This window comes from Rhincodon typus, chromosome 10 (assembly GCF_021869965.1).
Source record: "Rhincodon typus isolate 14 chromosome 10, sRhiTyp1.1, whole genome shotgun sequence".
NCBI lineage: Eukaryota > Metazoa > Chordata > Chondrichthyes > Orectolobiformes > Rhincodontidae > Rhincodon > Rhincodon typus.
This window is the reverse complement of record NC_063341.1, coordinates 15,798,884-15,809,853: the sequence shown is the minus strand read 5'-3', so window position 1 is coordinate 15,809,853 and position 10,970 is coordinate 15,798,884. Positions and strand designations below refer to the sequence as shown.

The window sequence follows — 10,970 nt, the reverse complement described above, 5'->3', positions numbered from 1 at the left end:
TTTCTCCCCACTTTGTCGAAGCCTTTATACATAATGTCCCTACGGACCCGGTCCATCTTCGACCTCCAAATGAAGTGGAAGATGGCCCGGGTGACCGCAGCGGCGCAGGTTCGGAAAATAGGCCAGACCTGTGCCACGTATAACAACACCGAGAGTACCTTACACCTGATGACCAGGTTTTTTCCCGCAATGGAGAGGGACCGGTGTTCCCATCGGCTTAGTTTCTGCCTCACTTTCTTAACACGCTCCCCCCAAGTCTTGGTGCACGCCCCAGCCCCTCCAAACCAAATTCCCAGCACCTTCAGGTAGTCTGTCCTGACGGTGAAGGGAATAAAGGATCGGTCGGCCCAGTTCCCAAAGAACATGACCTCACTCTTGCCGCTATTGACCTTTGGCACCTGAGGCCAGTTCAAACTGGTCGCAGATGCTCAGGAGCCTGCTCACTGACTGTCGATCTGGGCAGAAAACGGTGACATCATCCATGTACAGGGAGGCTTTGACCTACAAGCCTCTGCTGCCTGGGATAGTCACCCCCCCTCAGGCTCACATCCTTCCTGATGGACACGGCAAAGGGCTGTATGCAGCACACAAACAAGGCCAGAGAGCGCGGGCAGCCCTGCCTGACTCCAGATCTGATCGGGAAGCTTTCTGATTCCCACCCATTGATTGAGACTGCGCTAACGACGTTGGTGTAGAGCAGTCGGATCCAATTGCAGATTCCCTCCCCAAAGCCCAATTTGAAGAGAACATCCCTCACGTACATGTGCGATATCCTGTTGAAGGCCTTCTCCTGGTCCAGGCTGATGAGGCAGGCATCCACCCCCCCCAGGCAATCGTATCTTTGATGAGCGTGAGGCTCTCAGCGATCTTCCTGCCGGGTACAGCACAGGTTTGGTTGGGGTGAATCACCGATCCCAGAGCAGACCTGACTCGGTTGGCTATGGCCTTAGACAGGATTTTGTAATCTACATTCAGTAACGAGACCGGTCGCCAATTCCTAATTTCTTCCCTCTCCCCCTTCTGCTTGAAGATGAGGGTGATGATGCCTTTCCTCATGGATTCGCACATGGTACCTGCCCGAAGCATACTCTCATACACCTCCAGCAGGTCCTGGCCAATCCAGTCCCACAGAGCGGAATAGAACTCAGCCGGTAAGCCATCACTTCCAGGAGTTTTTTTCTTTTCAAAGGACTCGAGAGCCTTGGTCAGCTCATCCAGAGATATCGGCTGGTCCAGCCTCTCCCCCGTGCTGTCGTCTAAGACCTCCGTGATAGAGGACAGGAACAACTGGGAGGCCATGCTGTCTGTGGGCTTTGTGTCATACAGACTAGCATCAAAGGATTTGCTTATCCTCAGGATGTCAGACTGAGATGATGTTACCGAGCCATCTTCGTCCTTCAGGCTGCAGAACACAGAGCTCTCCTTGTGCACCTTCTGGAAGAAGAAACGTGAGCACGTCTCGTCCTGCTCCACAGAGCGGACCCAGGACCGGAAGATTATCTTGGAGGCCTCCGAGGCAAAGAGCGAGGCTTGCTGGCTCTTCACCTCCTGGAGATCCTCCGTGACATCCACCCCCATCGTCTGCGGAAGAAGCAAGTTCTGCATCCTTTTCTGGAGTTGTGATAGTTTTCCCCGCCTCTTTCTCGCCTCTGAACACCTTTGAGGACGAAGAACCTCTTGATGTTCCCTTTGACTGTCTCCCACCAGTCTCCCGGAGACTCAAAGAGGGGCTTCACGGTTCTCCAATCGGTGTGATCCCTTTTGAGCTCCTCAATGTTCTCTGGGGTCAACAGTTTCACATTAAGCTTCTACGTTCCCTTGCCGGCCTGCTGGTCATCCCGTAGGTGACAGTCGGCCAGCAGGAGGCAGTGGTCAGAGAAGAACACCGGCTTGATGTCGGTGGATCTGACCGAGAACGCTCGGGACACAAACAGGAAATCTATCCTTGAGCGGATAGACCCGTCTGGCCGCGACCAGGTGTATCTCCGCTGTGCTCCATCTGCAGGGGTGCTGAAGACATCGAGCAGCTTGGCGTCTTTCACTGTGTCCATCAGGGATCGGGATGTGGCGTCCAGTTTACTATCTCCCCCCATTACCCCCACACTGGATCGTCCATCTGCATCGATGATGTAATTGAAGTCTCCGGCCAGAATGACCGGCCTGGACGTAGCCAGCAGGAGTGGAAGCTGCAGCAGGATGGCCAACTGCTCACTTTTTCCCGCTGGGGCATACACGTTAATTAGTCTCAGGGGAGCGTTCTTATACGTAATGTCTGCCAACAGGAGGCGCCCACCAACCACCTCCTGAACTTGGAAGATGGTGAAGTTGCCTCCTCTCAGCAGGATACCCAGGCTGGAGGAGCGACAGTCATTACCCCCGACCAAATTGAAGGCCCATGGGTCCACAAGTTCGACCGTTTCCTGTAGCTGCTGAGGTGCGGTATCCCACACTCCTGCAGAAACAGGAGGTCTGCTTTAATGTTGGCAAGGTAAGTCAATGTGGAGACACATCGCGTAGTGGATTTAATGCTACGCACATTAATACTCACAGTCTTTAAACCCATTTTAGATTGTTAAAGTGAATGGAACTCAAAGTCCCTTTTCCCAAGGTCCCATCACTGCGGCAGTCCCTGCATTCCCGTTGTGTGGGCAAACAGCTGGAGTTTCGCAGGGCTGAGGTAACTGTCCAGTTCAATTCTTGGGTGATTTCCTCTGTTTGGTGTTGTTGGGGCGAGGACGAAGCTGGGAGTGTCCAGCTCCAGGTCTAGCTGGGGGTCGGTCGTCCCCTGCTCCCCATTCGAAAATTCACTGCTCCTGGTTGCGCCAGAGCTGTGGTGTGGAGGGATCCTCCAGGTTCTCCAGGGCTGATTGGTGGGGGTGTATTGACATCCACCGCTTTCAGGTAGGGGAGTGCTCCTCTCCTTCTCCCTGGTGACCTTGATCCTCCTTTTTTGATGGCCCTCCCTCTGTGAGTCCTCGACATTGGAGGAGCTTCTGTAGCCATCCTGTAGCTGCCTCTTTCTGTTGTGTTGTCGCGGTGTGAGGGCTTGGCAGGGTTTTCTTTTTCAGGTTTTCCGAACGATTCAGCGATGCTCTCACTAGCTCTTATGACTCACAGATCACACTTGATCTTAGCCAAAAGGCCGAGAAGCAAATGTAACATCGCACTTAACGAAAGCAGATTATCCAATTATTTTTCTCATTGCTCCTTGTGGAATGATGCTAATACCAAATGGTATGTTTCCCCATTCCACAAGCAGTGATTACCCTTCAAAAATATTTTACTGGCTGTAAGGAGCTTTAGGACATCCTCAGGTCATGAAAGGCTCCTTGTAAATGCAAATCTGCTTCATAAATTCATTCATGACTTATGCTTTAAATTAAACATACAAGAAGGAACAAATTCAAATGTAACTCTTAAATGCATTGGGAGCCTTTCTGATAGTGCACCAACATTAGATGTAAATCTGGCTCTCACTCTAAGCAAGGAGACACCTATTATTTTTTCTATCACAAACTGCTCAAAATAAAAACCTTTACAGGGCATTTTTTTTTTTGGTAAAATAGGTAGTACCTTTACAACCTGGAAAGTTTAATTTGATCTCAATCATCAGTGAGATGGTTCTCAAATGCATGGGAAATGAAATATGTGGATAAATGTGAGGTTATCCATTTTCATAAAAACAGGAAGGCAGATTATTATCTGAAGGATGATAGATTGAGAAAGGAGGAAATGCAATGAGACCTGGGTATTCTTATACACCAGTAGCTGAAAGTAAGTGCGCAGGTGCAGCAGGCAGTGTAGAAGGCAAAAGGTATGCTAGCTTCCATAGCAAGAGGATTTGAGTACATGAGCAGGAATGTCTTGCTGCAATTGTACAGGGCCTTGGTGAGACCACACCTGGTCTGATGTGTACAATTTTGGTCTCCCGAGGAAAGATGTTCTGGCTATGGAGGGAATGCAACAAATGTTTACCAGACTGATTCCTGGGATGGCGGGACTGACATATAAAGAAAGGCTGGATCAGTTAGGACTATATTCACTGAGGTTTGGAAGAATGAGGGAAGATGTCATAGAAGCCTATAAAATTCTAACAGGACTACACAGGGTAACTGCAGGAAGGACATTCCTGATGATCGAGGAGTCCAAAACAAAGGGTCCCAGTCTAAGGATATGGGGTAGGTCCATGGAGGACTGAGATGAAGAGAAATTTCTTTGTATAAGCAAGTGGTGAGCCAGGGGGATTTTCTTCCACAGAAAGCCAAAGCATTGAATGTTTTCTAAAAGGAGTTGGATGTGTTTCTTAGGGGTAAAGGGATCAAAGGGTATGGGAAGACAGTGGGAACATGGTACTGAGTGGAAAAAGGGCTATGATCATATTGAATAGCAGAGCAGGCTCAGAGGGCTGAATGGCCTATTCCTATATTTTATGCTTTCTATGTGCTAGGATAAAGGATTGTGGAGACAGCCTCATCTTTGGCTGGTATTGGGAAACATCTGGAAGCACAAGTTTTCTGTGCTTGGACTCTGAAGTGACTGAGCTCTGCATTTCTGACTGAGACTTCTGTTCTAAGCCTCTTCAGCAACGTGCAGTGTACCTGAAACTGGAGTCCTTCCTTTCGTGCCGGTTTGTTAAGGGAAGAATTGCACTAGCTGCCATATTCCGGTAAATGAAATAGCTTTACAGTGCACTAGTCCATGGGTTAGTGACTGGTTGTGTGAATGGGTAGGGTAGGTGAGGTATGGGGTGGAATGGCAGGTAAGTGAAGTGGGTAATTGCGACAGGAAGGGTTGTCCATTTGGAATTAGTCGGGTTGGATTGGAGAGGATTGGAGTTAATGGGTCAGAGCAGGAGTCATGGCTTTGGGGGCTCCGCGGAATTGGTCAGAACATCTAAGGAGGAATTGGGGATATAGAATGAAATGCGTAGGAACCCTGGAGTTAGACTAGGTTTGCTCCTGTTGTAACATTTCCTGGGTAATTACCCAACATCTCCAATTGTGATTTCAGAGTTAAGGATTATTTTGGCGGGCCTGGGTGCAAAATAGAATTGCCCTTCGAATGCTCATTTCTCCTGGGGACTTCCAAGAGGTCCTGCTGTGGATCTCTGTTTGCAAGATCTGGGACATTAACCTTGAGCAAATGTCAAGTGTTTCATTGGACCAGTGAAGTATTTATCAGTGATTAAGTTCATATTTTTAATCTTCAATTCTACATTACCCTGATTTTATATTGAATTTAACATTTCTAAAGTAAGAAACCAAAAATCAATGCTACATCTTCAGACTTGGTAAAACTAAAGATGATTGGCAAACAATTGACGGAAATTGCAAAGAATAATGCACCAATAGCTGGAAATCTCATTGCACCGTACTTACTTTAGATTGCCATGGTCACCACTTGGAGAGATTACTTTTGAGCTTTGTCTACTACTGTCACAAGGGTTATCAAACTTTTTTCCAGCTTTACCCCTCATCAGTAATGATTACTGCCACAGTACATCCCTTCAATCGATTTGGATGCGTGTCCTCAGTTGTACATTGGTACTGTTATGTTTCTGCAGACCAATGTCTTCCTCCAGTGTTGCTGAATCAAAATCCTGGAACTCCCTTCCGAATAGCACTGTGGGTGTATCTACCTCCCTATGGACCACAGAAGTTCAAGATGGCAGCTCAGCACCACCTTCTCAAGGCCATTAGGAATGGACAATGAATATTCGCCTCACCAGTGACACCTGCACCCTACTAACAATTTTTGAAACGGTTGTGTACATATAAGTCATTTATCTGCACATTGCATTGAGCACATGCTTTTTAAATCAAGGTGCAAATTACCAATAATATTGCAGATAGTTACATCTAAACAATTGTTTCTAACTGAAAAAAATTGCATTGAGCTCATGTCTTTCACAACCTCATGCTCTCCCAATGGAATCTATGAGCAATGGGTAACATCCAAATTGTAGTCACTATTGTTACATAGACAAATATGTCAACGGTGGTCCATGCTCATGATAGAGACAACTAGATAATCTAGTTTCAATTATGTTTGGTTGAGCATTGCACATTAGCCAGGATCCTGGCAGAACTCTCCTGCTCTGTTAAAATAGCACTACAATATCTTTTTGTCCTTGATTAACACCTTGTTTCATAGACAGCACTGCCTTTAACCCTTGATCAGCTACCTTAGTTTCGAGAGTGCTATCTCTGACTCAGGCTAACACAATTTGGTCAAAGTTATCAGAGAGTGGACTGGGAACTTAAATTGTAATTCAATTTCACTGTATACTAGAGACGTAAAATGATTAACAAGGAACTTTAAATTTAAATTTTAATTAAATTGTTTTTATTAAATGGTAAGCTAATAAAGCTAGCAACAGGGTCAGTTCTAAGGAGTAACTCAGAACCAATACAATCAATGTTACCATTTGAATTTGTCTTTAAATACAACTTCACAGACCCGCATGGTCCCGATCTTGGGAAATATTGTCCTGACTGAATAGACCTTTGTTTACCTGTACTTACAAACTGAGTAGAAGTTAAATTCGGCACAACTCTCGGTGATACATGTGAATGCATCAATACCTTTTTATTCTGTAATGGTTGCTAAACATTAAATGGAATGCTCATGTTAAATAACCAATGGCTTATTTGGTAATTATATTAAGCTATTTGAAGCTTATTAAAATTATAATTAAGTTTAAATGACTCTGTGGAATATCCCAGACCATTTGTAAGCATTTTCCTATCAGTTTTCAGTTAGACTTTGGTAATGAACGATAGTGACTCTACAAGCCTCTTATGTTGGTAAGTATTCCCCAGAAATGTGAGATAGTTGAAATATACAGGATTAATACCGGGTTTATGGTCTTCCTGTACGCCTATACATAAATGGAATATTCTACTTAGGTTGCCATGGGCTGTGTGACTCCTCACATTGTCTATTTAATCCATCAGTCAAACAGTTTAAATGAAAAAAATCAAAATAAATGGAAGTGCCTTCAGGATTTTAAGGGATCTCTGGTTGGTTCAAATTTTAAAAGTATGCTAATGTCTTTATATTTTATATTGAGGACTTCTAGAGCAGAATACTAACCTTGCTGAAGCTGCACAGATTTATCTTATGGGCGGCACAGTGGCTCAGTGGTTAGCACTGCTGCCTCACAGTACCAGGGACCTGGGTTTGATTCCACCCTCGGGTGACTGTCTGTGTGAAGTTTGCACGTTCTCCCCGTGTCCATGTGGGTTTCCTCTGGGTGCTCCAGTTTCCTCCCACAGTCCAAAGATGTGCAAGGTAGGTGGATTGGCCATGATAAATTGCCCCGAGTGTTCAGGGATGTGTAGATTAGGTGGGTTATGAGAAATAGGTCTGGGTGGGATGTTCTGAGGGACAATGTGGACTTGTTGGGCCGAATGGCCTGTTTCCACACTGTAGGGATTCTATGATCTCACTGCTGAAATAAATAGCGAAATGCAGCAAGGTAGGAAAAGATGGAGCTAACTTTGGCAGAGTGCATTATGTGGATGATACTGACAAAGGCATAATGCTCAAATGTGTCAATCACTGCTTCTCTTTGAGTGCCTTAGGATATCTTTTCCAGTAGCAGTATAAGTCCCTGATTCTGGTTTTGTCAGGGTCACTGGAACACAGGAAATGTTGTATTTTGATGTGACTCGTGTACAGATCTTGATGGTCATTTGATAAATAAATTCAAACCAAAGCTCCAATGTCGAAATGACAGTGTGCGTCACATAGCTTTCCTTTATTGAATTATTTATAACACATTCCCGTATCAACTTGTCTAAAAGCTTTGCAAAGTAAGTTGTTTGAGAATCACAGTTGCTGTTAGATGTCGGTAATGGCTCAATGGGTGGAATACTTGCCTCCTCTTCATAAGGCTGTGGGTTTGAGGTCCCAGTTAGAGACTTGGGCATGTGACTCAGGCTGGCACTTTAGTGTGGTACTTGTTAGGTCGAGGCCTCACGTGGACTCCCTGGTGGATGTAAAAATGTCATTGTGAGTTTTAAAGAAGACCGGGGGGAATTCAATCCAGTCTCCTACTCAAAACTCATTCCTCGTTAAGCATCATGAATACAGTTTATCTAGTTATTAATTCTCTGGCTGTTTGTGGGACCTTGGTGTGTGCAAAATTGGCTGCTGCCTTTATTACAACAATGACTACGTTACAAACTTTATGTGATTAACTGAAAAGCAGCTCGGGATGTACTGAGAATAAGAAAGAAGTTAGTGTCATGGGCTGAAAGCATAAAAAGAGATGAGAGAAATCTGCATTTTCTTCCATTTTTTTCATATGTAAATTCTATTTCTTTTGAACATGGACAATGTTACTGTTCTTTTTATTCATCCATGGAATGCAGATGTCACTGGCTAGGGCAATATTTACTTCCCAACCAAAGTTGCCCCTTCAGAAGGTAATGGTGAGCTGCCTTCTTGAACAGCTATACTTCAATTTCTTTCATTTATTCACAGGATGTGGATGTTACAGTCCATTTAACTGCCCATCCCTAATAGCCCAGAAGGCAGTTAAGAGTCAACCCTATTGCTGTGGATCTGGAGTAGGTAAGACCAGGTAAGGATGACAGCTTCCTTCCCTAAAGGACATTACTGAACTAGATGAGTTTTTCTGACAATCAACAATGGCTTCATGGTCATCCTTAGACTCCTAAGTCCAGATTTTATTGAGTTCAAATTTCACCAGCTGCCATGGTGGGATTTGAACCAAGTCCCAGAATTTTAACTGGGTCCCTGGATTAATCGTCTAGTGATATGACCACCAGACCATCACCTCCCCCAACTTTGCTGCAGGTAGACCCACAATCCTCTTAGGGAAGGAGATCCAGGATTTTGACCCAGTGACAGCAAAGGAACAGTAATATATTTCTGAGTCAGGATGATGAGTAGCTAGGAGGGGAACCTGCAGGTGGTAATGTCCCCATGTATATGTACCTTTGTCGTGGTTGTAGGTTTGGAAGGTGTTGACTGAGGAGCCTTGCCAAATTTTTGGAGTGCATCATGTAGATGGTACACACCTGGTGCTGCTGAACTCTACTAGTGGAGAGTGCGGATGTTTGATGTGCTAGTCAAGCGGGCTGCTTTGTCCTGGATGATGTTCACGCTTCTTGTGTGTTGTTGGAGGTGCACTTGTCCAGGCAAGTGGGGAGTATTCTGTCGCACTCCTGACTTGTGCCTTGCAGATGGCAGACAGGCTTTGGGGAGTGAGAAGCAGCATTTTCTTACTGGCTGCATGTGCCTCCAAGGTCTGTATGCAGCAGTGTCTTTCGGAATTGGAAGTCAATGTTGTGATCTGTGTGCTGACATCAATTACTGAGCAGGAAACATCGGAGCCGCTATATGTGTGCACAGCCATGCAGCTTAACGGGAACGTTGGTCAGAAGGTGAGTTACTCACTGGGAGATTCCTAGCATCTGACATGCCTTTGTAGTCACAGTATTTCTGTGACAAGTCTAGTTCAGTTTCTGGTTAATGACAACCCCCCAGGATGTTGATAGTGAGTGATTGGTGATGCTCACTATTGGTAATTGTAATAGCATAGGTAAAAAGTTATCATAGCAATGCCAATGAATGTCAAGGGGGATGGTTAGATTCTGTTCCGGACTCATAAAGTAACTGGGCTGATCATATCATCAAATTTCCAGAAGCTCCTGAACCCCGTGAAATTAGACTGGAGACAGTCCAGTCGAATCTGATGCCAAGGACTTGGAGAAGAACTTCCTGTTTCCAGCCAGCAATGGAGAAAGGAAAATAGAAAGGCCTCTTATATTAAAAGGTATATTATTACATTTACGGTTTCCTCATAACAGAAACTCAGAATAAGGGAGATAAAATTACACTGTTGACATTACAACCTTCCAATTAGCCATTCATGATGGCCCTTCAGCACCTAAAATGTCTGTCCTCATCATGTGGCTGAAATTGGAGCTGGTTGAATTGACAATTCTACATCAGTCGCCCTCTTGTCATCACAAGAAGAGCTGCTCCCAGCCTTAGTGACTAGAAGGCCTGCTCTCCATTTCTCTTTCTCAAAAGTTTCATCTCCAGAAAGAGTCGCAGAATGCCAAACTGGACTCATTCTGTAAGTACGAGAAATATTGCTGCACATTTGACTACCATTCCCCTGGATCCCAGGGAAACAATGGCTACAAGTTCAGCCAAGTGAATACTCCCAATCAGACATTGACTTCCTGGACTCAAAGTCACATAAAATAATGCCAACATCTTTAATTTAGAATTCATAATTTGGCTTCTTTCCCTCCTTTTTTTCAACCTTGTATATTTTGCGTGTGTAGTAGTAGTAGTAGTGAAACTATCCCTGCATTTTAAAAGTTTTGTTAACAAACGCTACCTTTTATTTCATGTTAAAGGATTTTGATGTGGTTTTAGTTTTAAGTTTGAAACACAAGAAAAATCAGGGTTTGGGGAATATCCTTCAGCCGACTTCAGGAAGCGATAGAAGTAAAAAGGAAAAGGAGTAAGTCAAATAATACCTCGCTTAAGAGAGGAAAATCATAATTTAAATTCATTCCCATTTACTTTTGTCTCTGTGATAGGTTCAATGTAAATCTGTTCTTTTCAAGGCATCCATGGTGCACCAGCTGCATTGCAAGAACAACAATGACACAATTGACCCAGCTGATCAGATCTTTTGAATGGTATGAATTGAGGATGTGCTGCCATTTTGGAAACTGGGACTTCTGGAGAAGCTCCTGCCTCTTCTTTGGAATTGTTGCGCAGGATTGATAATATCTACATCATGGAATAGACGGATAGTTTTGTGTCACATTGGAAAGGATGGCAACCTTAAAAGGTGACACATTTTCCATACCAAAATAAGACAGCGAATTGTATTGTACCCTGAAGTTCTGACCTTCAGATTAAACCCAGAATCAAAAACACTGTTTTAGGTGTAATAAATGAAAAGCATAAAATAA

General features: G+C 44.5%; 1 long non-coding RNA gene across 1 annotated transcript; it reads left to right on the top strand.

Annotated features, from left to right (window-relative positions):
• Positions 1-8,545: 8,545 nt before the first annotated feature.
• LOC125484190 lies at positions 8,546-10,970 on the top strand. Its single transcript, XR_007263030.1, has 4 exons — positions 8,546-8,590; positions 9,678-9,808; positions 10,404-10,510; positions 10,617-10,970. It is a non-coding gene; the product is annotated as an uncharacterized LOC125484190 (long non-coding RNA).